Raw genomic sequence first — 25,758 nt, forward strand, 5'->3', positions numbered from 1 at the left:
AGAGCAGCCAGGGGAGCCGAGACCCCCACCCCTCCATCCCGAACACAGTCAGGAGAACTGAGAAGCTTCTGAAGGGGTGATGCTATAATAGTGGGCTTTCTGTCCAACACAGAGGAGTGATCCCATCCTCATGTTGATTGTGAGAAGCAGCAGCCATGCTTACATGATTGACCTGACCTTGTACCACGAATGGCCTAAAAGAGAACACTTTACATTGCTTCAACTCCCCTGACCTATTTTCTTTTTTTAATTTTTTGCTTTCCTTACAACGATAGCTTCAAATTGTAAGCCCGAAAAGAAAAACAGAAAATGGTTCCCCTGCTGAACCGAGTGCCAGTTACAGATTGGTTGACTGAGATCAGCATGTAGCAGTCGTCTTACATGTAATACATGCAATTATCATCTTTTCATTACCATGACAACAGCTGAAAAGGTAGCACAGAACATCTGTGTCTTTATATGCCGCATGCAAGTGTGTTTTCTGAAAAATTGACTTTTCGGAAAAAAGGAGATGATAGTTAAAGTTTATTCAGCACATAATCAGAATTGCTTTTAAATTCCACAAAGCATCATGTTGTTTTTTTAAAGAAATGTGTAATAACACAAATCAAGCTTGAAACAGCATTTTTTTTATTGGCAAGTGAGGTAAAAGCAGATTATTGAAAGATAGTAAATACAGGAACAATTCACAATTTATCCAAGAAACAGAAATCAAGACAAACTCAAACTATATTTAGAAGGTTCTGTTTAATAACGAACAATAAAGAATAGAAGCAAATTGACCACACTGAAGATTTTGTTTGAATAGTGTCAGAAAAATCATGAAGGAATTCATCATCCAGTATCGATTTTCAGTTTTTTCTCTGTTGACAAGGAAATTTTTGTAATACACAGACAATCAAGATGCAGACAACATTTAAGATGTAGCACTGTGGAGGACTTTGTCCATGTTTCCTCAACAACACACACAGTGATGGTCGTCTTTGTTCACATATAATCATTGTTATTGATAAAGCTTTCACCGTATTACGGCAGAATTTTAGTTAAACTTTCACCGGTTACCAGTGCAAAGCAGGATAAAATGGAGAGGAAAAAAAAAACTGTGATAAGCCTCTCACCATGTAAACTCCATTTAAATCTTGTCATGGTTAAAATTTGAGGTCCGCTGCCTTGTGCTGGAAATATGAAATGGCTGACTGCCCTTGTGGTAATCGCCACTGCTCTTACATTAATTTATCTCAGATGAACATTGTTCCTTTGGGGTTTCCATGCTTCATTGTTGTAGGCCTTTAATTAGCAGCCTCCTGATAGGAACTATAGCACACACACACACACACACACACACACACACACACAGTATAGCTGCTTCAGCAGTGTGTATGAGTGTGTGTGTGTGTGTGTGTCTGTGCACACGCATTAGGTGCTTAAATGAATTGCTTCTCTTTGAATCGTAAAGTAAATTAACAGTGAACCCCCTTTTTGCCGGTTAGCATAGTTTATTTTTAGTGCTATTATTTCTAATGCAGATTCTCAGTATATTTGAGAGATATTTGAGAATTAAACTGAAATGCATCGTGGTGAGAGTGCAGCTCATCATTCAAGCGACTTCAAGATCAGCGGTCTGCCCATTAGTAATTTTAAAACAGCCTGTTTTTTAACGGCGGCTACCAGATATATTATTATGAATTAGCTCATATTGTATCGTAAGATTGCATTTTAATTCACTTTTACACTTCTTTGCTGAGGACAAGTGAATTTCATATTTCATGTCTTGTATATGTAATCCACGATTTGCTGGAAAAACTCCTTAGTTAAAGCTTAATGGCATATTCCAAATTAATTTGTAAAAGCTTAATGTTTGGTGTTGGAAAACTGGAGCATTAAGCTCACAGAAGAAGTAATATCTTTCAAGGAATTAATTAAAATGAATTATATATTCTTTAAAAAAAAAAAAAAAAAAAACAGCTCTATGTCCCTTAATGCAAATTGTACTGTAGATGGCTCCTAAACAATAACAACTAACAGAGTGGGCTGCCCTCTAGTGCCACCAACTGAGTGTGACAGTGAGTGGAGGAGGAGGGGGGAGAGCACTGCTTGTTTTGAGCATTAGCAGAATGCCTGCTATTCAGCACCGACCAATCAGAGAGCACCTTAGTAACTCGTTCATACATCCAGTGGAACAAGGTGGCGAATGCAAATGCTCTGAGATCAAGGTTTCTCCTTGGCAATGGTGCAGCACTTGTTTCCCTCCTTTCATGTCCAAATGATGATGGTGATAATACGAGGGGAGGACAGGCCTCAGACTCAGCCAAAGGGGGGAATGAGCATCGATGAGATCTTTGATATGGAATGCTGCATCATATGATATTAGTGTCATTCATGCAGCAGTTTGATTGACAGTTTATTAGAAAAATTGTGAGAAATGCACCATAGTCTTCATCCATTTTTCATGTTTGAGTTGCTGACACTTTGATGCACTTTGGCGAATGTGGTGCTCAAAAAAGGACAAAGGAGCCACAGTCTACATCACATCATTTTCTTCTCTGGGATTTTCTCCTTTCCACTCCAATAAAAGAATTAATACAGTAAAAAAAAAAAAAAAAAAAAAATTCCCCCCATAATTGCTTCCTTTGTGGTTCAACACTCACAAATGCATTTATACAAACACGCACAGATCTACATGCATACACACAAACAGAAACCCGCCTCATTTTCCTCCATGGACCCTGTTGTTCTGCGTGCCTCAGGTCGAACAGAGTTAATTTTCAGTGTTATATTTTATTAGGGTGATGATGCACATTGCATTCACAGAGCACTTCAACCTCCAGGTCCTCCCACACATTGCTGTAAAGCCAGCCTATGTTCCTAATTAAGACAATGTAACTCGGCTCTGTTTCCAGGAACTGTGAAAGTTATTGGAATGAAGTCGGCAAATTCTGAACATTGCTCTGGATAAAGGGAGGAATTTATTTTAAAGCCTGTCAATTAGGTTGTACCTTAAATACGGTGAATGGCTTCTGCATAGTTTCCTTCCACACCAGTTCAGATCATATTCATAATCAGGCACTCTGTTTGTGGTAATATTTCATGTGGGAGTAGAAATGTTTGAAAACATTTAAAAAACATTAACAATCATAGACCACTGAGTTGTGTTTCATTTTCATGGCATGTTGTGTGATATTGAAGCACTTCCAACAATAACATCAATCTGACTGTATCTTGAGTTTGCTATATTATTTTAATTATTTTTACAATGATCCTCCGCTTGATTTGACCTGATAAAGAAAAACAAAAAACATTCATCACACTATGTATATATTCAATTTAATGACTAGAAAGTTGCACCATTCCCACTGTGTGCTTCTAAAACAAACTTGAGCAAGGCTTGGAAAAGCTTCCTGGATATCATATTTTGTTTGCAAATTCAGAAACTAAATAACCACGAATGAGGTAATTTCCATAAAATTTGGAATCTTGTCAATCCTCCGAGCAAATTTCAAAACATCGCCATGTTCAGGGAGTAAATTTGTTGTTTGATCCCGTTTGTTTGCGAGAAGGTCACACATTGATACCCTGTTGCTTCAAACACCCGCTGACCTCTCGCTGTGACCTGCCGGAGGAGGAGGTCGGAAGGTCACCGCAGTCCTTTAGAGTGGTCCCGAGGGAAACTGGCCCCTGAACGCCGGGGCCCCCAGCCTCTGTTAGTGCAGACACATAACACATACCGAAGCTCTAGCATCTTTTACTTATAATATCTGCTGTGGAGACAAGGCGAGTGTGAACTTGCAAGAGAAATAGCTGTTTGTGACGGAGACATGGAATACATATTTATGCTGGATATGCATCAAAAGTGGATGTTTTTCCAAAAAGATGCTTGCAAAATTATTTGTGTGTGTGTGTGTGTGTGTGTGTGTGTGTGTGTGTGTGTGTGTGTGTTTGCGTGTGTGTTATCCCCTTTCTTAAGCCAGCACCATATACACTCATGAGACTACCTATGGGGGGGGGAATGAAAACTTTTTCATCGTGCAATATTTCACTCGACAATATGAAAAAGGAACAGCTATAGAAAAAAAAGGTAGCACACTTTCATCATTATCAATTTTGTTCCTAATGAAAGATTGAAAATTATATATCACTTTTAGCACATTAGGAGGAGAATGTAACATAAAAATGCTCAATTTCTTTTTGAAGGTATTTCTTTTATTATTCCTACAAAAAGACTATTATCTGGTAGTGGTGAATGTATATTAAGCAAGAAAAGCAACTATCATTCATCTTCTACAATGCATAGCTGTAAATTATGGCATTATCTCTGCTGCTATAGAGGGAAGAAGGGGAGAATAAAAGAAAGGCTGAAGTGGAGATGAGGGAGGGTGTTGAAAATAAAGAAGATGGTGTAGAAAAACCCTTACACACACACACACACACACACACACACACACACACACACACACACACACACACACACACACACACACACACACCCTTCAGCATGAAGTCAATGAGAAAGATTATGCTTGGCCTTATCCAGTAGGGCTTGTCAGATTTATTTCCAACATCAAGGGACTCTCTGCTCTCTCCAGCCCCATCCATCAGTGCCCCGTCTGGGTCTCTGTGTGGTCAGAGTCGTGGACGAAGGCTCGGAGGCTGGAGGAGGTGTGTGTCTGTGTGTATTCGTGAGTGTGATGGGAAGGGGGGCATCTAAAACAGGAGCGGTTGCCAGGGCACACAGGCCCGTGGCATTCTGCACCGTCTGGCATCCCAGTGTGTGCAATAGGAGCACTAGTCACCAGTGGAGGTGAAAAGCACTGTCACAGAGATGAAAGGGGGCTTCCCCCCGTCCTCTGATCTGTGAGAGAAAAATGAAAAAGACAGACGAATATGGGGAGAGAGCGAGGCAGAGAGCTAGAGAGAGTTTTAGAGAGCGTAAAATCGCTCTCACTGTATTTCATGTCAATATGTCTCACATTTGAAATCCTTATTATAGATTGGGTGTGGAAAAAAGGGATGTGCTTTCATTGTTCAGGGACATGTCTCATCACACACACGAATTCACACACGCGCACACACACACACTCACACACACACACACACACACACACACACACACACACACACACACTGTCCTCCTTGCCCAGGCGCCTGTGCCACACCACCCACCTCTGTCGTTCTGCAATGTGTAACCTAGCAACTATTTAATTAAAATAGCATCAGCAAGGATAGAGGCTTTTTTTTTCCTCCCTTGCCAGGATTTCCTCCAATCTCAATGCTTTTCAGCACCCCATGAATCAAAAGTGACGCCATGTCTGCCACTGTATTGTAGCCCTCACATCCCCTCCTTTGTTTCTGCATTTCCACAAAACTAGCTTGCTTCATTGACACTGGATTGGTAGAAAGTACCTGATGTCATATATCTAGTGTGCCGCCACTATATCTGTGCTTCAACTGGCCAGAGATTTAATGCGGGACATTATTATGCCACAGAGTTGTACAAACAAGGCCATCACCTCTCTGTCCTTCAGAGTAGTCTATCAGGAATAATAGAATGCCTCCTCTTCAAGCCCTTCTCTTCCTCCTCCTGCTCTTCTTCTACCCCCCGTGCCTCCTTTTCTCTTTGTATGCCAAATCACAGCACTCCCTGTTTCGACCTAAAAAGAGGCGCCTCTTACCATGCTCTACATGTGTGCCAAGCTCGGGCAATGCGGAGCAATTAGAGGAAATGTGAAGCAGCTCTTCATGTCAGCGTACATCACACTCACTGTCACTCAAACCACATCCACGACTCCTCGTCTCTGAGAAACAAACAATGGAGCAATATTCTGGTTCATGGCTGTCAAAACAGGAGGCCCGATCTCTATTTCTCTCCCTTTCTGTGTCTTTTTCCCTCTTGTGCTCTCACTGCGGCTAATGGATACCCTGATGTGTCATAGAGCAGTGAAGTTATCTGTCCTTTTCGTGATTTTCTGTAATGTAACGTGCCGTATAGTGCAGGTGCAGCAGAAGGATAGACATAGCTCTTTTCACTTGCTCTTGAAAGGAGGACCTCTGTCATTACTTAAGAAGCAATGCAGTGGTAGTCGTGGTAAATGGCTTTAATGATCCCACCTGCAAATGGGTACATTATAGGGTTGACCTCCATCACAGGTACATTTATGCTTTCCACCAAAAAAGATAAATTTCTACCTCTTATATCCCTCTTTCCCCTATTTCTCTCTCACACACACACACACACACCATTTCCATTTCTGCAAAACTGCAATTCAAACACAGACATTTGAGACCACTGAAAAAGGAAAGAGTTTAGAAACGTATAAGGATAAAACCACATATGCACTTCTATCTAATAGTCACTGAGAAAATCACTTTAAACCCAATTTAAGGGGTGACTGTCATTGAACCATTTTGCATGATCTTTTCAATATAATGTATCAATGAGTGACAATCCTCTTGACTTGAAGAATATATTCAAATTGAGCATGTGTCTGACTGACTTCAATAGGAATGGAAGCCAAGCAGTTGTGGATCTGTGCATGAAGCCATTTGCTTCAAATGCTGATTTTAAAAAGTTATAGATTTTTAGGAGTTTTTTTTTTTTTAATTTAAATTTTTTAAAAAAACATGCTTTTTTTGGGATGGTCACTAAATCACTGCAAAGATAAAAGAAAACAGCAACATCACTAAATATGCATTATAATGCAATGATAATGTTTTCTAGGGCAAATGTAAAATCCTCCCATATTTGCATAAATGTACATACACAGTATGTATCTGAAAGATTAATTCTGTAATCATCTGAATTCGCCACTGCCTATAGCCCATATAGCCTATGTAAATCTCTGAGAATGCGTGTTCACACAGCGATTTGCATAATGGCACATGATTTTGACAGGCAGGACGAGAGCGGGGACCCCTTGACATTTTTATAATGGCACTTTACAGGGTGCACAAGGTTGGGGGTAGGGTGGTATATGGGAGGCGGCACTAGTGGAACAAAATATAGGGACTTCTAGTGTATCTGGCACTGATGAAGTAAGGCACTGACCTACAGTACGCTCTCTTATTCAGCATGCTGTTTCACAAGGGCCCAACTTGAGATTTGCAGAAGTAGTGCAGCAGATTCTGCTGCATTGGTTCTGCAAATGTAAAACCTCTGACAATGTTATAAATGTTGTGCACAAGATAAGGCCTTTAACCTCACACTACATGTCCAAAGAGGCAATTTAAAATTGTATATAAGCTGGTTGATAGATGAAACTAGAGCATCTTTCATTAGTGCACCACCTCCATACTGGGTCACATCCAGTGAGATGTTCATGTGAATGTTCTAGAAAATCATAATTCTTCAGATTTCCCATTTCAGGCACATTTCTCTCACACTCCGAACCGCAGAGCATTTAACCTAATTATTCTCAGCTCCCATTGTGGAAATAATATTTCATGTGTCGATAAAGAATTTTGCAACCAACCTCTACTTATGAGTTTTTCTCCTAAGTTACATCAGTCAAACTGAATCTAGCAAACATGTCCCTTGTCAATAGCAATGAGATTGATAGAGTCCTGAATCACAGAATGGGGCATGTCTGGCTGACACAGAGGTCTGTGGGAGAGGCCACCAGCAAATTAAAAGGTCACGGACTATGATGGTTCTCCCGTTGCCCTGACACACGCCCCTGTGTCTGCTATGTCTGAGTGACACGTGCAACAATGCATTTTTTTTTTTTTTTTATCTTACCCAAACAGCTCAGACAATGCTGCGGCCTGAAGCCATATGCTGTGCTTATGGTCATCCACAAGTATCCCCATCTTTTGGTCCGTGGGAACGTGGGTAGACAGAAAGGGATGTCTGGAGTGAAACCTCTTAACACGTCTCCAAGGGTAATTTTTTCTCATATAGTCTGGGACATGACAGACACAAGAGCGGCGATAAACAGCAGTGAATGTGACGTGGGTAGTGGAGAGAAAGTGAATCAGACAGGATTGTTTCCATCACACAATGATCGAGACAGTGCATGTAGCGGCTGTGGAAGTCGTTTAGATTCTTGAATAAATAATACTGGTGAACTGAAAATAAAACTGAATAATTAGCTCTCTTGATCAGTTTTTTACTGATTAAAAATAAATAAAATCTACAAACTTTGGGGGGTTTATAACCACCGTAGTGTCTAAAGTAGCCCTTATGTATTTGAAGCTAAAAAGCATCTTATTACCGAGCAGTAAGATGATGTTGGAGGCAGAGGCTCGACTCCAGGTAATTTCCAACAAATTATCTCCACACTATTCCTCGATGCATCTGCTGTGCTCTGCCCTCTTGAGCCCCTATTTTTAAACCTGGTCGCACATCCGTCTCACTCCATGCTTCAAATCCCTGTCATCCTGACATGCATACACACCCTCACACGTACACAGACACCTCATTAAAATGCATAAAACCCTTCACTCACACACACACACACATGCATTAATTAGCACGCTGGTAACAAACTAGCCTCTCCATTGACACCCTGAGCCTCTTTCATTAGCATGACAGTGGCTATAAGCGGCCAGGGGCCCATAGGCTGCAAGGTTCTCTCCTCAGGGCCCCTGATTAAAGGCAGAACCCCGAGGACGCAAAGCTCCCAATTCCTTTCATCATTGCACCCATGCAGAGTCTCTTGGATGATCCCTGGACCGTAAACTGTCAAGTATACCTGTTTCTTTGGGCCCGACCCCCATCCCATCTCTTTGACTCTCTCCTCTGTCTCTCCATCCTCCATCCTTCCTCAACTCATTTGGATCCACTACAGTGTACTTCCTTCCATCTAAGTCTAATTGTCGCCTCACCTCCTATCTCTCTGCAGACCCTTATGTAGTTTTTTTGGGGGGTTTAGCTCCTAATATATGTATGCAAAAAGAGGGGGCCTTGCTGGTGTCGGTCTTCTCTTTGCACATAGATGCAGATCACACAGGCATACCATTTCAGGTTGGCTTTTGGATTCACAATGGCAGCCCCAGGTGACCCGGAGAAGAGTGCTCATTCTATGAGGGCTTATCCTTATTTCTCACCTCTATAGAAACCACCTTCCCCTTCTCAGTGGTGAGAGATCCGGACAGCCTTACACCTGACGCACAGGGTGGCTATCATCTCCAGGTCTTGCCCATCAGGGTCTCCCCGTCCAGCCTAGATTTCAAGGCAAAACGTCTCATTAGCCGTGGTCCTTGAAAGAAGGGCACTCAATTTCAAATTCAGTTACACATTCCCTTTGAATGGAACTGGAAGGCAAAGAAGAAGAGAGAGAGAGGACGGAGAGAAAGAAGGCATGGGAGACAGTTTCAGTCGAAGGCTGAGGCCTTGGACCCAGAGGGAGGGAGAGCAGGGAGGGGAATAAGGTCTGCTGAGGCAGCCATAATTTCACGCCATCATTACCTCTATGGACTGGAGATTTATGCTAATGCCATTTCAAGGAAGGAGTGCTGGACAAAACGGGTTTAGAGGGTCAAAAGGAGCTGTGTAGCTGCATGTCAGTGTCTGGTTTTCAATTTGTTCAGTTTGTATTGTAAATTCTTTTAATTTAATTCCCACACTAATTCACAGTTGATTAAAGAAAATTCCATTTTTGCTCTTCTTTAGTGTGATGCATGACCCTCTGATGAACAAAAGTAGGCAGGGAGTTTTATTGGGAACTGGTCACACCTCTATCACTAATGTCTTCAAAATACACATGCCTGCATTCCATGAGATACAGTACTTTACCTAAGCTTACTCCTAACATCCATTTCATCACCCCCATGACACTGCATCTCTCAAGCCAGTCAAAACTCCATCATAGCTTCACACCAGTCTAGGCAGAGGTGAAAATCAGATTTGGCCCTGTCCTGTCCCCCTGCAGAGTTGAGAACTCAGGTGGATGTCCTGCTAAGCTCTACGGTGGACCAGCCTTGCTCTGAGCTGAGGGGTGTAAGATTTGTGATCTGGAGCCCAGAAAGCTCCTGGACAGCCTCCTGGAGTTCAAGAACGCTGGACAGAGAACCTTACAGAGTGGCAACCGCATACACCGCTGTCAGTCACTAATGATGGTTGTATGGCAGCAGCTACATGCAGCAGGGGGCGAGCTGACTTTCTCCTAACGAGGAACTGTCACAGGGAGACAGGTCAGGGGTGTGAGAGCTGGGCAGATATTGTAACATAACACATCACACACAGATGAAGAAAATGTCATCGTCTGCCCCTTCAGCCAGAGCAGAACTAATAATTAGGATTAGTTGATGTTATTAAAACGAGACAGGGGTGCTGGTATCCTGCAGGGTTTCCTAGTTAATGGCCACCCCTCAACAACACACAACAGCACAGAGGTTGCAGTGCAATAATGTGGGAATCGACTGGCGCTGACCTTTCCAGTGATTTCTCATTCTGACCTATCGATTATGATATCTATTGATCTACCTTTCTGCTGTGTTCTGTTGCAACTGTGGACATCAGAGATGAGATCAGTGATTGAGGGTTGCACCATGGTGAGATCGAAGGCCGTAGATGGATAGTTATCATGAAGACCACCTGTCACTCCTCCAGCCTTCCTCAAGAACCTCATCAGAACTCTCAATAAACGCCACAGGAGGTCAGGCCATGATCGTAATAAAGCAGATAAAAGGAGGGGGATACAGACACAAAAGTGATAGGATATAAAAGGTTTCACATAAAGTGGTAAAACCATCTATGATGGTACAAATTCAATGCAATTCTTCCATCTTCTAAATTTGGCAGATTAACACCACCTTGGCAGTACTGGATGATTATATTGTTTTGATCAGGGTGAAGGCACTTACAGTCAGTAATGGTGAAACAGATGATGAGCTTCAGCGTCAAAAAGTACAAAACTGTTGTGACATATTTGTGGTTATTAGTCATATTACAGCAAACTGCACACAGCATGTTTACCAGGCCAACCATATGACTGTGTGTTGCATGAGTCACCAAGGAGAGTTTCTCAGAATACTCCACACATATGCTGGTACTTAGGGCTCGGATTGCCACTTGTTAACTCCAAAAGTTGGTGAAGTACAACAAAAGAATGCATTTAGGGCAAACCTAGAGGGTTAGTTTTTTTCCCCAAAAAATCTATCTTAGCCATTTCAAGAACACAGTAGTAGGTTGGATAATTTCCTTTGATGTTTATTTTAAGTGATGCGATTTCTATGCACCTACTGAACAAAGCTATTCATGTCAGACTGTTTCCTTGAATTCATTTGTCAAATGAAATTTGATTGCTCATTGTGGGGCCTGAATTAAGCACTATAGATGCCTGCATGACATTTGGCTTCTCTATAAGTATATTTTACTTACTATATTTCTCGGATTTTGCACAACCAACTGTCAATCAAGATAAGGCTGTACATTAAGTAGATGATTTGATTTTCAGGCAAGAGAGTGCTCTTCACCTCCAGACACTGATACAAATTTGTGAAAGTGTGCATACTTTAATATAATGGCTGTCAAAAGTCAATTTCTCCCTCCTTAAGGCATCTCTCATTGCTGCAAATTGAACCGTGCCACACAGATACAGAGTGCAGAAAGAGTCACACACATATGGTGAGAGCTCAGAAGAAACTGTGGCGCTGCACCAGCCAGCTGCTGTCTGTTAGCAGTACGGGAGGGAGAGCACTTGTGCCCTACGGCACACTGCAGGGGCTAAAACGTTCCTCCACATCTACGCAGGCAGCTAAGAGACTGGAGGCATACACGGGATTACATCCTGTGCTATTGCCCTAGGCAGTCACCAGGAGAGGCCCTCGCTCATACGGCAAAACCACACACAAATACATGCAACGTAGAAGCAGTGAGGTGAAAATCATATAAATGCTCACTAATATGCTCAAATTGCAAAAAAAAAACAAAAAAACCCGTGAACTTAGTGTGTGTTCTGTTTTCCTTAAACACACACCCGTGCATCATAATAAAGCATCCGCATCCTGGTTTCTTTTGGTCATTAATGAAAAACTTGATGCGAGTCTCTTTTCCTGAGGCAGTCAGCAGGTTGCTAAATTAAAGAAACTCTCAGAGGAAGCAATAAGTGTGTGAGGTTTAAAGAGGTTTATTTTTATCTGAGGAGTACTTGATGCAAAGTTCAAACAGTTACTTAAATATTGTAAAATCTTTATAATCAAGTGTCAAATTAGGGAATAGTTACTGTATCTGCGACACAAAAACTGTTTACTGTCTGTGTTGCAATGCCAAAGGTGACATATCTACCTCCTTTACCACACACACAAATACAGGCCCTTACATATACACACACATACACATACACACACACATACACCCAGCAGGATCTCTGTGGTGAACAGATGAAAGTATCTTGCCTGCACTCTTCTTGACATTGTGCAGGAGGACCCAGGGGGTGTTCTCAACAGTCTGGTACATTTACAACACTCCCCAGATAAACACACACACACACACACATACACACACACACACACACACACACACACACACACACACACTTGCTTAGACTCCACGTAATGTGCACTACATATTCAAGAAAAAGTCACTCAGTAAGTACTAAAAGGTCACAGAAGGGCAAAAATGTGCTCCAGTTACTAGTTCAGTCTGGAGAAAATTTATTTCTCTATTTTAAACACAAACCCATTATATAAGAAAGTGTTCCCAGCTCACAATAAGATTAAAATCTAACGTAAAGTTTAAATTTTTTGGCTGTGATTTCAGGTACAGTTCAATATTGCACATCTTTGAAATGAATCCTCATTCTGGTTTAGGTTAGTTTATGCTTCACCTTACACCTTTTGATGTGTTCTCATCGTGGCTCAAAGAGAGATATAAAAAGAAATGTCAGAAACATTTCTCTTACTCTTTCAACCCTTGTGCCCATTAACAGTTAGTGCTTGGAGTAATTGTGATTTGAATGTAACCCCAAATCTGTTTAATGAGAGCAATGATCCATAGAGGGAGCACAGGTAAAGTGCTTTTAACGAGAGGGCCCTTATTTTACCAGCCAGAGAGGAGCAGAGAGGAGCAGAGCTGCTATTTCGCATTCAGCTTCAAAGCAGCGCTTCAAATTGTGCCGACGAGACTTCATTTCCTCTTATCTGAGAGTGTATAGGTCCTCCAGTGAGAGTGCGCAGAGTGAAAATGTGAGGGGATGGTGGGTGAAGATGTATAGAGCACACAGCACCACAGCGAGACGGAAAGACTCAAATTAGCTGAATATGAGAAATGGAGGGAGTTGTTAGACATTACAACTGCATGCTCAGGAGTGTGGGCTCTACAGTTATGTCCTCCTCCAGACAGACCTTGAAAAATACTTTATCATGAGGGAGAGTCCATGATATTCATTTCACTGCTTGCACAAGTAGATTCTATATCTCTATATAGCTGCTTTCCCTCTGCATTTTACGCAAACCTGTTTTGGATGCTTATACACACAGAATCTATATGTCTGGTGGCTGTCATTGAGTTGGAGAACACTGTATAATAACCTTCCTTTTTTTGGTAAAAGTGAAACCAAATTCAAACCTGCAGCCAACAGGGTATTTATATAAATGCCATTAATCCAGTGTTCGAAGGTAAGATAAGATAATTTTTATCTCCAAGGAAAGTCTTTACTACCCTTTATTATTTCAAATATTACATTATATTTTTTAATCAAAAATATACATCTCTCGTGTCTAGCATCATGCTTGTAATATGCTTTTTCTAAAACAGCCACATTATGGTTATGTTCAGCTGAGCTGTTTTTGATCCCTCAACGCTCGTGTCATATAGCTCATGTTCAAATGTGGCAAACTTTAATTTAGGCTAAACCTGCTATTCAGTTCACCGGTGCCTTTTCTTCTATAGTTTATTTTTTGTTTCAACTTTTAACTGTGACAAATGCGCCTGCTCTCTTGTGGCATTATATACGAGATGTGCAATAAATGCTTCAAATAAAGTATAATGCACGGTTTAGTGGCATTAAAGCTACGTAGGGGGAGATTAGTTAGAATTGCTTTGGATTTGTGTCTTTACCAGGTGAGCTCTGTGATTTCCCTCACTTTAAAAAAGCAAGTTTGTCACAGAAGAATGAAAACACAGCTGTTAAGGTTTCACACAACGTGGTGTTTCATTCATGATAGCCGTAGCTGCTGCAAATAAAATCTTATGAAAATGTGTCAAATAAATTGTTGTTTGTGTATAACTGCTGTAAAATTAATGAAATCGTCACACATATTTTCTTCAGTATTGGTCTTGGTGTTTATTGTCATCACTGTATGCAGGAATGACTTTGTGACACAAAAAATGATTAACTAGAGCTACATTTGTGACACGTCAAGTCCACCATTAAATATAACCTGCACTGGAAATTCCTTTGAAGTTAGTCTCTTAGTCCTAAATACAACCTTTGAGTTTTGTGGCACCTGTGCAACGAAAATCTTCAGATATGTTAAAATTAAATAAAAGTTTTAAATAAAGACAAATCAACTTTACTCGTGAAAGAATTTGCAAAGTCAGTTGCAAATGATGCATGAATTTTTTTTAAAAAAACAGGAGAATGGCCTCTCTTTGAATGAAAAGCAATGTGTCCTGACAGCTACTAGCCTGCATTACCTTACCCACTGAATTTTCAGCACACCAAAAGGGCTTTTGAGCTGAATTAGCCTTTTGATTTTACACTTACACTCCCATAAATGGAACATTGTTACCTAGCATGGGATAACACAGCTGAGGTGAGTACATAAGTCAACTTTCAACAGTAAGGGTGTGTGTGTATGTGCTTGTAAGAAAAGGTATGTTCCTATTTGTAAATTTACTTTAGCATATCTTTGTATTTCTCACTCTAAAAGGAACTAAATTGCAACATTCTAGTCAAGTTTGTCTCTCTCTCTCTCTCTCTCTCTCTCTCTCTATATATATATATATATATATATATATATATACATATATATATTTAACAGTATCATCCTTGCACAACTCTTATGGTCTTCCATTACTGAGTGATAGAAATTCTAGTTGGGAACTACAGCCAACTTGAATGCCCTCCCCCCATACAACAAAGCATCCTGGACTGGAGAAATACTGCTGGAAACCTTTGAGGTTGGATTGAATGAATGAAAAAAGAGAAAATGTCACCAATTCCATCTTCGAAGATTTCAGATAGAGAGTCTGACAATGACGGTACATCAAAGGGAAATGCAGACCCCACAGTCTTCAAAAGGCACCGTGAGCACATACAGGGATATTAAATAGATGAATATTGACAGGGTTTTTCCTATTTGAGGTGAATGGCACCTCAGCTATCTCCACAGATCCAACAGGACCAGAGAGATGGCAAGCACAGCCGGGGTGCTCTCCACCTCCCAGCCATTCACAGCAGCCTTAATTGACAGGCAAAACCCTACAACGGTGCGTTTCCCCCCCCCCCGTCTCACCTCCTCACTGCTAACTTTGCCCACTGGACCGAGCTGCTGCTGAGCCAATCAGAGGAGGTTTTGTTTGCTGAACCCCGATACGTCCTTCAGCACTTTGGCCCCATTCATCTCACCAAACAATCCCCCTAAGAATTTAACCGGTGGGCAAACACACAGCACATGGGTAATGAAGGGGGCACCTTGGCTGTCTGTGCGAATATTTACCCTGTCATCAAAGGAGGGGCATGCATATAAATCTATACCTGCACTCCCAAGTTCAGGTTCAGGCTTTGGTGGTGCAGGAGGCGAAGCGAGAAAGACAGCAAGTGAATGGTCTTCAGATCTAACACACTACGGGATGCGATAGAGCTTTAAATGTATGGAATATGACAGAAAATTAGCTTGGTTTGTAACTCTGCAGGTATGCAGAGGTTGTTTAAAATGTCAGATCCATGAATAAATACATTTGAAAATAAAATGGCACCCTCCCACACATCAGGGCTATTGGACAGGAGATGTGTAGAAATGCTGTAGTGCATCCAAAGCAAATAGGACTTCTTTTTTCTTTCCGATCTAAAGGTTTTTTGCCCTCTTCCCACAGTGAAATTGAAACAAAGTTTAGTTTTGAGTTTTGTGAAAAGTTGTGACCTTTTCCACAATATTCTATTCAGTTGTTTAACACCTGATGAACCATTCCTATTCCATTGTTCAACACCTGATAAACTCAATTCGAAAGGGGCCAGGAAACAATTCGGCTAAAGAGAGAAGCAAGAAAATAGCTGCAATCAGCCACTAGATTGCAATGTTTTGTCTGCGATTTGGAAGAGTGGAGAGATTCTATCAGGCTAGTTCTTGTGGCTGATATGCTACTGGTAATACGTTCAGCCCAGGTAAACTTACAATGGGATGAATGGACATTTTATTGAAACTTTCATATATAGCACTCTAGAGCTGGCATGGTCTATTGGAGACAAACAAACTGTGCTCGTCAGATTTTCTCCATGTGTAAAAATTCCAATCTCTGCCTATTCCTTTTCTCCATCAACTTCGAGCACATTGTATGTTTACTATTGGATTGCGTCGGGGAAATGAAAAAACACATGAATTTAATGGGGTTAATAAATAAGAAAGTTTGATTAATAGCAAAACATAAAACAACTTCACAAAGAAAGGAGAACAAATACAAGTTTAAGGTTTAAGGATTTTATTTTTACTCTTTTACATTAGCTATATTCCCCTCAGATGACCTCAAAAACATTTTAGGATGTGAGGGTGAATCTTTAATGTATAAAAACAAAATGGCTGCCATTCATCACCACACATGCAAGCATGCCAAGAGGAGAGAAATAACACAGGTTCTCTCTGAGCACTGTACACAAAGGACTGTCTCTCCCTCAAGATCCTTCTGGCTTTGCTCTCCACAGGAACAGTAGTAGTAGTAGTGTGTGTATAAGTGTGTGTGTGTGTGTGTTGTGTTAGTCTGTGTTCAGGTGGAATAGGTCTTTCTCTACCGTCACCTTTCAAAGCTGGTGAGCTCACACCCCTCTCAGATCAACAAAGCCCCAGTCACACATTACTGTACAAGACGATTGGACTACAAAACCACCAACCTGTCAGGGACCCTGAAGGTACGAGCAGACTAACATTAAAAAAGGATGACCTTGTTATTAGTGGGGATGTGGGTTATATTTTTCCTGGCATATAGGCAGAGAAAAATGTGATAATGGCAGGATGCTATGTTTTATTTATTCATATCGCTGATGTCTAGTTATTATTCAATAGCTCGGTGCGTTAGTTTCAAATGACATCCAAAGACTACAAGAGGCAAAATGTAAATGTACATCTGCTTAGTGAGGAAAGATACAAGGAAGAAGGAGGTTCTCACATGTACTGTGATTTAAATAAAATGTACATACACGGTATAATTATAAATGAATATTGATCAGAATTTTGAACAAGTCTTGCTTCATGACAAGATATGCTGTATGTGCAATTTACAATGAAATATTCCTTTTTTCTTGCCTGAATGACAGTCGTTCCAATTAATAAATCATGTTTCATCAAAACGTTTACATTTTTAACACTGTTATTCTGTCCAACAATGGAGATATTTCATCCTGTGATGTCTGAAATTAGTCATCACACACAAAATATTAATCAAATTTATTATTCAGGATATTCCTTTTATAACTTTTCATGCAATTTGTTAATTCATTCAAAAATAATCAAAAATTACAAGACAATCCTGACAACACATCAACACTAGTTCCAACCATTACTGGATCATTTTCCTCATTTAAGATTTTTTTTACAGCACTCGTTGCTGCTCTTGACATTATTGCAATTAGTTATTAATAAAATCAGAGACCAGAATTTATTGGCAACATCTTAAATAATCATTTTTAAAACTCATACAAACCTGCTGAGGTGTGCAGTCAGTCTCTCTCTCTCTCTCTCTCTCTCTCTCTCTTACACACACACACACACACACACACACACACACACACACACACACACACACACACACACACACACACACACACACACACACACACACAAACAAAGCCCTTTGTACCGTCTTCCCCACCAGCTCTCCTCTAGGGGCCAATACTGTGCTCCAAAGCCCTTTAGAGGGGCAGCAAGCCGGAAAATGACCCCATGCTGTCTCCGCTCGCCTCAGCCCCGCCTGGTTACGCCCGTTTCCCAGGGACCCACTGAGGGTCCAATGCCTCTAGGCCTCCCTCTCACGCCACACTACCTCCCAGGGCCAAACGTTAACGGGGGCTCCTCACCGCTGACAATGGCTGCCGGGAAACGTGGGAAAGAAATGTCACAAGGGTCTCTGACAACCAAGGTTCGACCCCCTGACCTCAAGGGCTGGTCCCACTGGGCCTCTTTATGTAAACACGGGGTGTCTAAACAAAAGCAAACCCCGTGTTAATCAGATTCATAACCCATGTGAGAAAATGTCTAAGAGTCGAGGTGTGGAGGACTTAGATTTGAATTGGTAGCTGCTTATTGATTAAAGGGAAATGTATATATATGCATTTATTTTCTTGCATTTTTGAGTAATTTCAGACATCATCATATTACAAATTGTGACTGAAAGACTAATTTGGTTCAATCTCTGATAAATTAAATAAATATTCTTTACCAGTAACACTTAAAATACATTATTAGTCTTTAATGGAGTCATTAACAGGCTGAAGACACAGAATTGACAAGACTGCTGTTTGAACTTCTCATCACCTTGTAAACAGTCCTGGTCATTTAGCCTCTGACCTTGCAACAATGTCTTCTCAGTCCGTCCACTGGCTCCCTCCATATGGCAGAAGCAGGTCAAATGAGGTTATGGTCAGCCACGCTGCACCCTCCAAGGGGGTTTGGTGGGGGTTAAGGTTACACCACTGGGTGGACAGAGGCAAGGTGGCTACTGTGTAATGGTAGGGAGCAATTTGGTGAGGAGTGGAGGTTAACAAGGAAATGATTGGTGCCAAGCAATGTTCAACTTAACCCTGGACTCCCTGGTAATAGCTGGTTCTGCTGGGATTAAAGTGTAGTCATGTGGGTGCCATGTTTTGATTCATTATGCCATAGAACTCATGCCAGTTGTGTATTTTTTGAAGAGTTATTTTTTTTATTAGTTTGTGTAGAAAATTGAATATACTGTCCTGAGTTTTTTTTCCTGAAAACATCAGCATGTTGTTAAAAAAGTGGTTACAAATCTGAAAAAAAGAATAAAATTAGACTTATGTGTTATTAGTGCCATATGAGGTCCCGATAAACTAGTCCTTGCTGTGTTTTATTTTTCATGGGTCACATAATTATAGTGATGGGCAGTGAGGCAGCTGCTCATCCTATTTACCAACAATGGTCCTAATCTATTTGCTCAAGGCCCTTGACAGGGTCCTATTGATGACCTCATTGGTACAAGAGCACATGTGCAGGTCAGACCACTGTGGTCACTGGAGGTCAGAGTTCGCAAACCAAACACCACAACCTCATTCCCAGGAGACTCTTGCTGATGGACTCCCATGGTAGTTAGTGGACATCATTAAGGACAGGCTGGACAAGTGAAGGATTAATGACCTCGGACGTGATGAGCTGCTAACCTTGTAATCAGAAATATGAGCAAGAGGCAAAACCACTTTGCAAACAGCAACAGTCATAGCAGACAGTGAGGAGTTTGTAGCCATGAATGCATTCGTATGCGTTAATGCTCCTTTTGCGACAATACTATCTCACCAGTTGCTCAAGTCCATTGTCGCTGACAATAGGAGCAGCCAGCGACCTTCATATATTCTGATGTATGTATAGGTAAATGCATGGGCTCTTAAAGTAGAGAAAGAATAACACCACATTGTAGTCACTGAATCCACAACCAAACACCTGCGGCCACAAAGCACCATGATAGAGAGCATTTTTGTGTAATAAGAGAAGAAAAATACTCATGTCTACTCATTAGCAATGCAGAACTGTGAGTGGGAAACAATAATTAACTTCCTAGATGAGGTCTTTAGAGGGACAGTCTTTGAGGATTGCATTTTCCATTGCTGATCTCAAGGTTAACTATTCTGCATGGAAATAAGGGGCCAAGAGTGAAACATTTCCTGACCACGAGCTACATTCAGGATTAGCGTGTTAATATGTGTTTTTGTATCAATATATGCTTTTGCATGGTGTTTTTCATTTGAATTAGCACCGACTCAGCTCTATTATCCACCTGAGCGCATCATAACTGCAACTTCTTGCATAACAGCTTGCTCACTTGCCCTTCTCCATCTTTTTCCAGCCTTTGCCTCATCAGCACTATCATCATCACCATCATCAGCACCACCATGACCGCATACAAAAGCCCAAACCTACACAACTTATATGAGCAGAGATGAGATGCTGCATTGTCCCATGTCTCCTTGTAACCCCCATGATCATAAATCTGCCTGCATGGCCTGTGATCGTTTATGAGCACTTTACATGAAGATCACTCTCACAAACAACGCCCTTCAGCTAGTAATGAAAGCCAAGCATCAAAGCTGAAGATCAATGTCAGGTTATGAGATTCGTGACAGGGCTTGCTTGTATGCATATGATCTCATATGCAAAGAGGATCTCCAAGAAATCTTGATACAGAACAGTGAAAGATACAATTAGATCTGTTATGCTGGGTTATATATTATGATTTGGAGCAGGAAAAAAAAAAGAAGTCGTACTCATCTAGCTCAAAACAGTGGTCCAGATTTTGATATTGATAAATCCTCTGACAGCCAGAGGGCAGCCCAAATAAACTGAGTCTCCATATTGGAACGTGCCTTCAGCTTGTAGCTGAGGTCAAGGGTTAAATGACTGAGGTCAGAGAATCTTGAACCGCTGTCTAGGGACCACTCAGATCAATGAGAGGCTGTTGAACATGTGGAAGGATCAGAAGAAGGACCATTGTCGGATGGGTTGATTGTTTTCTAATCAGCGCTTTGAAGAATAATTCTGTGATCCAACATTTAGACAAAAAGACAACACAATGTGTTAATATGCATGTAATATTCTAAAGGCATACAGACTGAAAATTTGTGATTTCGTCCTGAAAAACATGTTCTTATAAAAGATAATTCTAGACAGAAAAAGCACCTGTGAAAAACCTTAAAGTCCTGCAAGCTCATAGAAGTGTTTCTTGATCTAAAGCCTCTATTGGCAAGATGACAAAACATCTTCTAAAACCTTCACAAATCTATTTTATGATGTGAAAATGGTGAAAGCTCTGTTAGATTTCGGCACAAAGTGACACAAAATTCTTAGTCAGGTTTACTGGAAGTGAAGAATAACATAATTTCGGGTTAGGGAACCTTAGTTATGGTTGCAACAATAGCAGCATTATTAGGTTTAAGGAATGATTGTGTGTTTTTTTTATTTATTTTTAAGTTGACTCACATTTGGAAATAGATGAATAAATTGCATTTTTTCATATTAATGTTTTTTTGACCCATTCACCCTAACCTTCTGATATGGATTCCTGCTTCTGGTTCTCAAGAAAAATGTGAACTTCATCGCAACGATACTTGCTCCATTTCTTCTGCCTCCTTCAAACCTTGACCGCTCGGCATTGACGTGCTGCTGTGACCAGGCTTAGCTCTGGTTGTGCCCAGGCAGGTACGAGCTCAGATAAACACCCCACTCTCTGGCCCGGGCCACAGATTAAAAACACATCTCCTCTTTGCCCACTTTCATCTACGGCCAACTGTCCAGCCAAGCATCCCCTCTGCCTCCTCACCCCTGCCTTCTCTTATTCTCTTCCTCCTCCTGCCTCTGCTTTCTCTCTCATGCGGGGGACCGAGAGTGGCATGCAGGGACAAACCTGAGATCTTACAGGGAAAAAAAAAGGAGAAAAACAGGAGGGGAAGGACATTGAGGGGTGGGGATGGCGAGGAAGAAAAGGAGGTGAGGAGAAAATAAGAAATGCACATTGTACTTTTCAAATGGATGGGAAATGATTCGCTAGGATTTGCTGACAATTATACGGTGGGGTTTAATCAATTCGGACCATTCACAGCGTGGAGAGGGCTGATCCCCCAGTACAAAGGAACAGACCGTGGGAGGGCGGTACCTAAGAAAGCGCCGGCCTGGTGTAAGTAACATGAGGCAACACTCCCCTCCCCACACATTGCAGCGCAGCATATGGCTCCTCTCTGAACTTATTAGCTGGCGGATTAAGGCCAATCGCAGAGAGCCAAGGGCCTGTGGCTGCCTCCGTCGCACCCTCCCTCGCCCCTCTTCACCCCTAGGAATGAGGCTGACTGACAAGGGGCATTGTGTTAGGCACCTAGATCGCCACACCTCTCACTTACCCTGTCATACGGTGCAGTTTGATGAGGTTATTTGCTGGAAAGAACAGGCTCTCACCATTAACCTTACAGCCACAGAACGCGCTGTACATAGGCTCAGAAATTACTGCCTCACGTTATATCCGAACAGCTCCCTTCAAAAATGTCTACATCATAATATTTCACGTGATAATTTCACTCTTTTCCCTTGACCACTATAGTAATACTACCTGCAAATTAGCAAGCTGTTCGGCTATGGAGTGGATTAAAAGCACCTGAATGTGAACACACAGATTAGCCCTGTAGATATGAAGTCTAATTAGCATCTCATTGCAACTCGACATGCAAGCTCAACATGAGTGCAGACATGCTGAGAGAAAAGGCTCCATTGGACAGAGGTTGATTATAGGTCCATTATGCACAAAGTACTTAGTGATGGGCTGAGAGTAGGAATTAAGAGCTTGATGGCTACTGTGAGGGGACCTGGACTGAAGTACAGGGGTGTTAGCAGTCAACAGGGTCTTGGGTCTACAAGAGGCCAAGACTGGGGGAGGCTATACAGTAGACTCTGGCCTCCCTGAGTATTCATGGAGAGAGATTTGACAAGAGAGGACCCCCTATTTAAGCCCTCATTTGATCTGAAAAGCGGCAGGTGATCCTCTGCCTCTTTTTGTGTCGGACCACGGGGGTTCACCGACCCCTTGTGACTTGTCTTACCTGGCGCCCCTCAAGACACCTCATTTAGACAAGAAGAGAGAAGCTAATTCAGTCCCGGGTATCCACCCATCACAGGGCTCCACCTGGCCACACGGTTGCGAGGTCATCTATGCTGAGACAACAGGGATGCTGGACGCCTGCTTTACTAATCCCCTCACATACTGGGATGTGTTGGAGGACTCAGAGGTCAGAGATGGAGCAAAGAAGCCATCTTCCTGGTTCATTTAGACAGGATTAGAGGGCCAACAGGGCCGAGTCTTCAGGAGTGAGGCCTCACGCTTGGAGATCATGAGGGCATTTCTGAGAACAGCAGAAGAAGGCCCAGCTTTGGTTTGGCTTTCCTGCTGAGACCACCGGTGACCTGCGACCTCACAGAAACATCCACAACTGAAGCTGACAAGTGTGACAGCTGTGGGTTTGTTGGAGGTACAGAGTCGACAATATGCAAAATGTTTTGACTGTGGAAAACCTTTTCTCCATTTTACAGCTCTTTTCAAGTGAGTGCTTGTTTGTTTGTTTGCTTTCAAGAAGGAATTCTCGTTAGGCAAGGGGCGAGCAGTTGATCTTTAATGAGAGGGGAAATCCTGCTTTTCCCTGCAGGATGGTTCTCTATACCTTATCTTGAACCCCTCCACCACCGCCACCGCTAGCTTTCATACGTGTCTCGTCATTCTGGGGTGAATGACTGCTATACTCGGAGAGACTGTGTCTTTGAGAACCAATGATTAAGGCTCTTTAAGGACTGTGGTGGGGTGGGGGACTTGAAGTACGGCATCTCACCTTCGTTACATACAAAGCAAAAGACCCTGCTTCTTCCTACACCAGCAATGAAAGAAAAACACAGGGTGTATTTCAGAGACATACATCTAAATGGGTGTTCTAATAGTGAAATCTTTCCTCTCCTAGATCTCCAGATACATACACCACTGCCCAATCAACACTTCTTCACTTTGTATCTCACCATTTCTGACACCATCTCACCTCTGATGACACTCCAGATGCCTGGCCTCGCTCATCAGAAGCTTCTCTTACAACAAAATTAGCCACGGAACTGCCAAGAAATAAGCTATTTCAAGAGTGAATATATCCACCATTAGACAAATATGACAAAAGAAATGAGCACAGATGTTCAATGGGAGAAAAAATATAAATCATTAAACATGAAACGCTTACACATAATTGTATTCGGATTATGTTTTATTTCTTTACTAAACGACAATAAAAATCTGAGAACTCAGCAGAATGAGCTGATCAGTGATCACCACACTAACTGCCTGCAATACTGAAGAGCATTTAGCGGAGGCTATTAGATAACCATAGTGATAAAGCCGTGAATAGCACCAATGCAAGACCAACTGTTAGCATTTGAGATTAGCTCCATGCTGAACCTTGGGGTTCATTTGGCCGCATTTGCCTCCATTATCGACTGAATAAGCAGAGCGGGCTGGCAGGGATCCATCTCTGTCCACATACTGTAGCTCTCTATGTTCGTCTGAGCTCGCTCAAATCACGTTAGCCAGTCAAATCAGGTTAGCTCCTCTTTACCATCAAATGCACTTTTAATTCAAAGCATCACTTCATCGACACCAGACGTGTTGGCATGCCAGAGACTGAGTTGTCAGTGCCTCTGCACTGATCCACATCCACCAGGGTCAGACAGACCAGGATACTGAGCCAGTCTGTGCAAGTGTGTGAGTGTGTGTGCGTGTGTGTGCGTGTGTGTGTGTGTGTGGTTGTGTGAAGAGGAGGAGTTGGACTATGAGATATTTTAGGGTTGGATGAGAAGAGTTACTGACAATCTGGCAGTCCTTCACAGTGACATGTGTGTTTGATGGTACACACAGCCCGTTGTCGGCCTCCATGACCCAGCGCTGTCACCGAGGGTCTAGTGTGTGACAACGTGCGGCTGTTTGTGCTGTGGAGGACTACGGTTTGTTAAGGTTGGGTTGGTGGGGGCAAGGACAAGGGTGGGGGTTGGAGCTGAGGACAGGGGTTGTGTCGAGGCTGCCACTCTTTGTGGTTATTGTAGGGCATGGAAATACGCCTGCCAAAGTGTTTTCCCACCATCTTAATTCCACATTATCAGATTTATCCTCAAAAACACATAAATCAGAACAGTGTGATAACGCATCCATATATTTGAATTAAAAATAGACATAATACACACAATACAGACTACAGTTTAATCACAACTGTCAGTTCTTGTCCATATGTTACTCATCTTATGCACTGCATAGTTCTTATGGTCATTCATTTGAGACCCACTATAAATTTACATGAACAGCAGACTTCTATGCACAGACTAACACTGTTGTATCTATAATAAATCACCAGGGTGAATGCAAAACAGCAGTGAAACACAGAAAGAGTATTTCATATCTTTTCAGTCAGAGGACTTGATGTAGACGTTGTTAGAGTCGGACAACAAACCAGGCTGGATTTACCAACAGACCCCTGCTCTTATCCCACTTGCTGCCTGCCAGGTATAGTTAATGTCCGTTTCTATGAGCAAAGAAAAAGGTTCTGAAGAGAAAAGAGATGTACAAGGTGCAAATGAAAGAGAGATCGATTCCCAGTTAGAAGTTGAATCTTCTTTCCATGTGCCTGAGGCCCTACTTACCTCATGTAAAACTAAATAAGACTCCCTGACCATATACAATAAAAAAACACAAGTCTTAAGTTGAGCTGCAAAGGCTTTAACTTGCAAGAATAAAAGAAAAACTCCTACAACTGTAATCAAAAACATATCGTGCTTTTTTTTTTTGTTATAATTTTTTTACCATATTGGGAGATATTTGTTATTCCATGGAGAACCTTAAATAACTACACAATCTTATCAATTTTTAGTAATGTC

The 25,758-nt window shown here is 41.7% G+C and overlaps 1 long non-coding RNA gene across 2 annotated transcripts in view; it reads right to left on the bottom strand.

Annotated features, from left to right (window-relative positions):
• Positions 1-728: 728 nt before the first annotated feature.
• The window catches only part of LOC129349069 (uncharacterized), a 33,773-nt gene continuing 8,743 nt past the window's right edge, over positions 729-25,758 (bottom strand). The window contains exons 1-2 of one of the 2 annotated variants that reach the window (XR_008601911.1): positions 9,043-14,817; positions 729-3,698 (exon numbers count right to left, since the gene is read on the bottom strand). This is a non-coding gene — a long non-coding RNA (uncharacterized LOC129349069). Of the gene's footprint in view, positions 3,699-9,042; positions 14,818-25,758 lie in introns of those variants that run through there. The other variant, XR_008601912.1, reaches the window with a different exon arrangement.

Source organism: Amphiprion ocellaris, chromosome 6, assembly GCF_022539595.1.
Source record: "Amphiprion ocellaris isolate individual 3 ecotype Okinawa chromosome 6, ASM2253959v1, whole genome shotgun sequence".
NCBI lineage: Eukaryota > Metazoa > Chordata > Actinopteri > Pomacentridae > Amphiprion > Amphiprion ocellaris.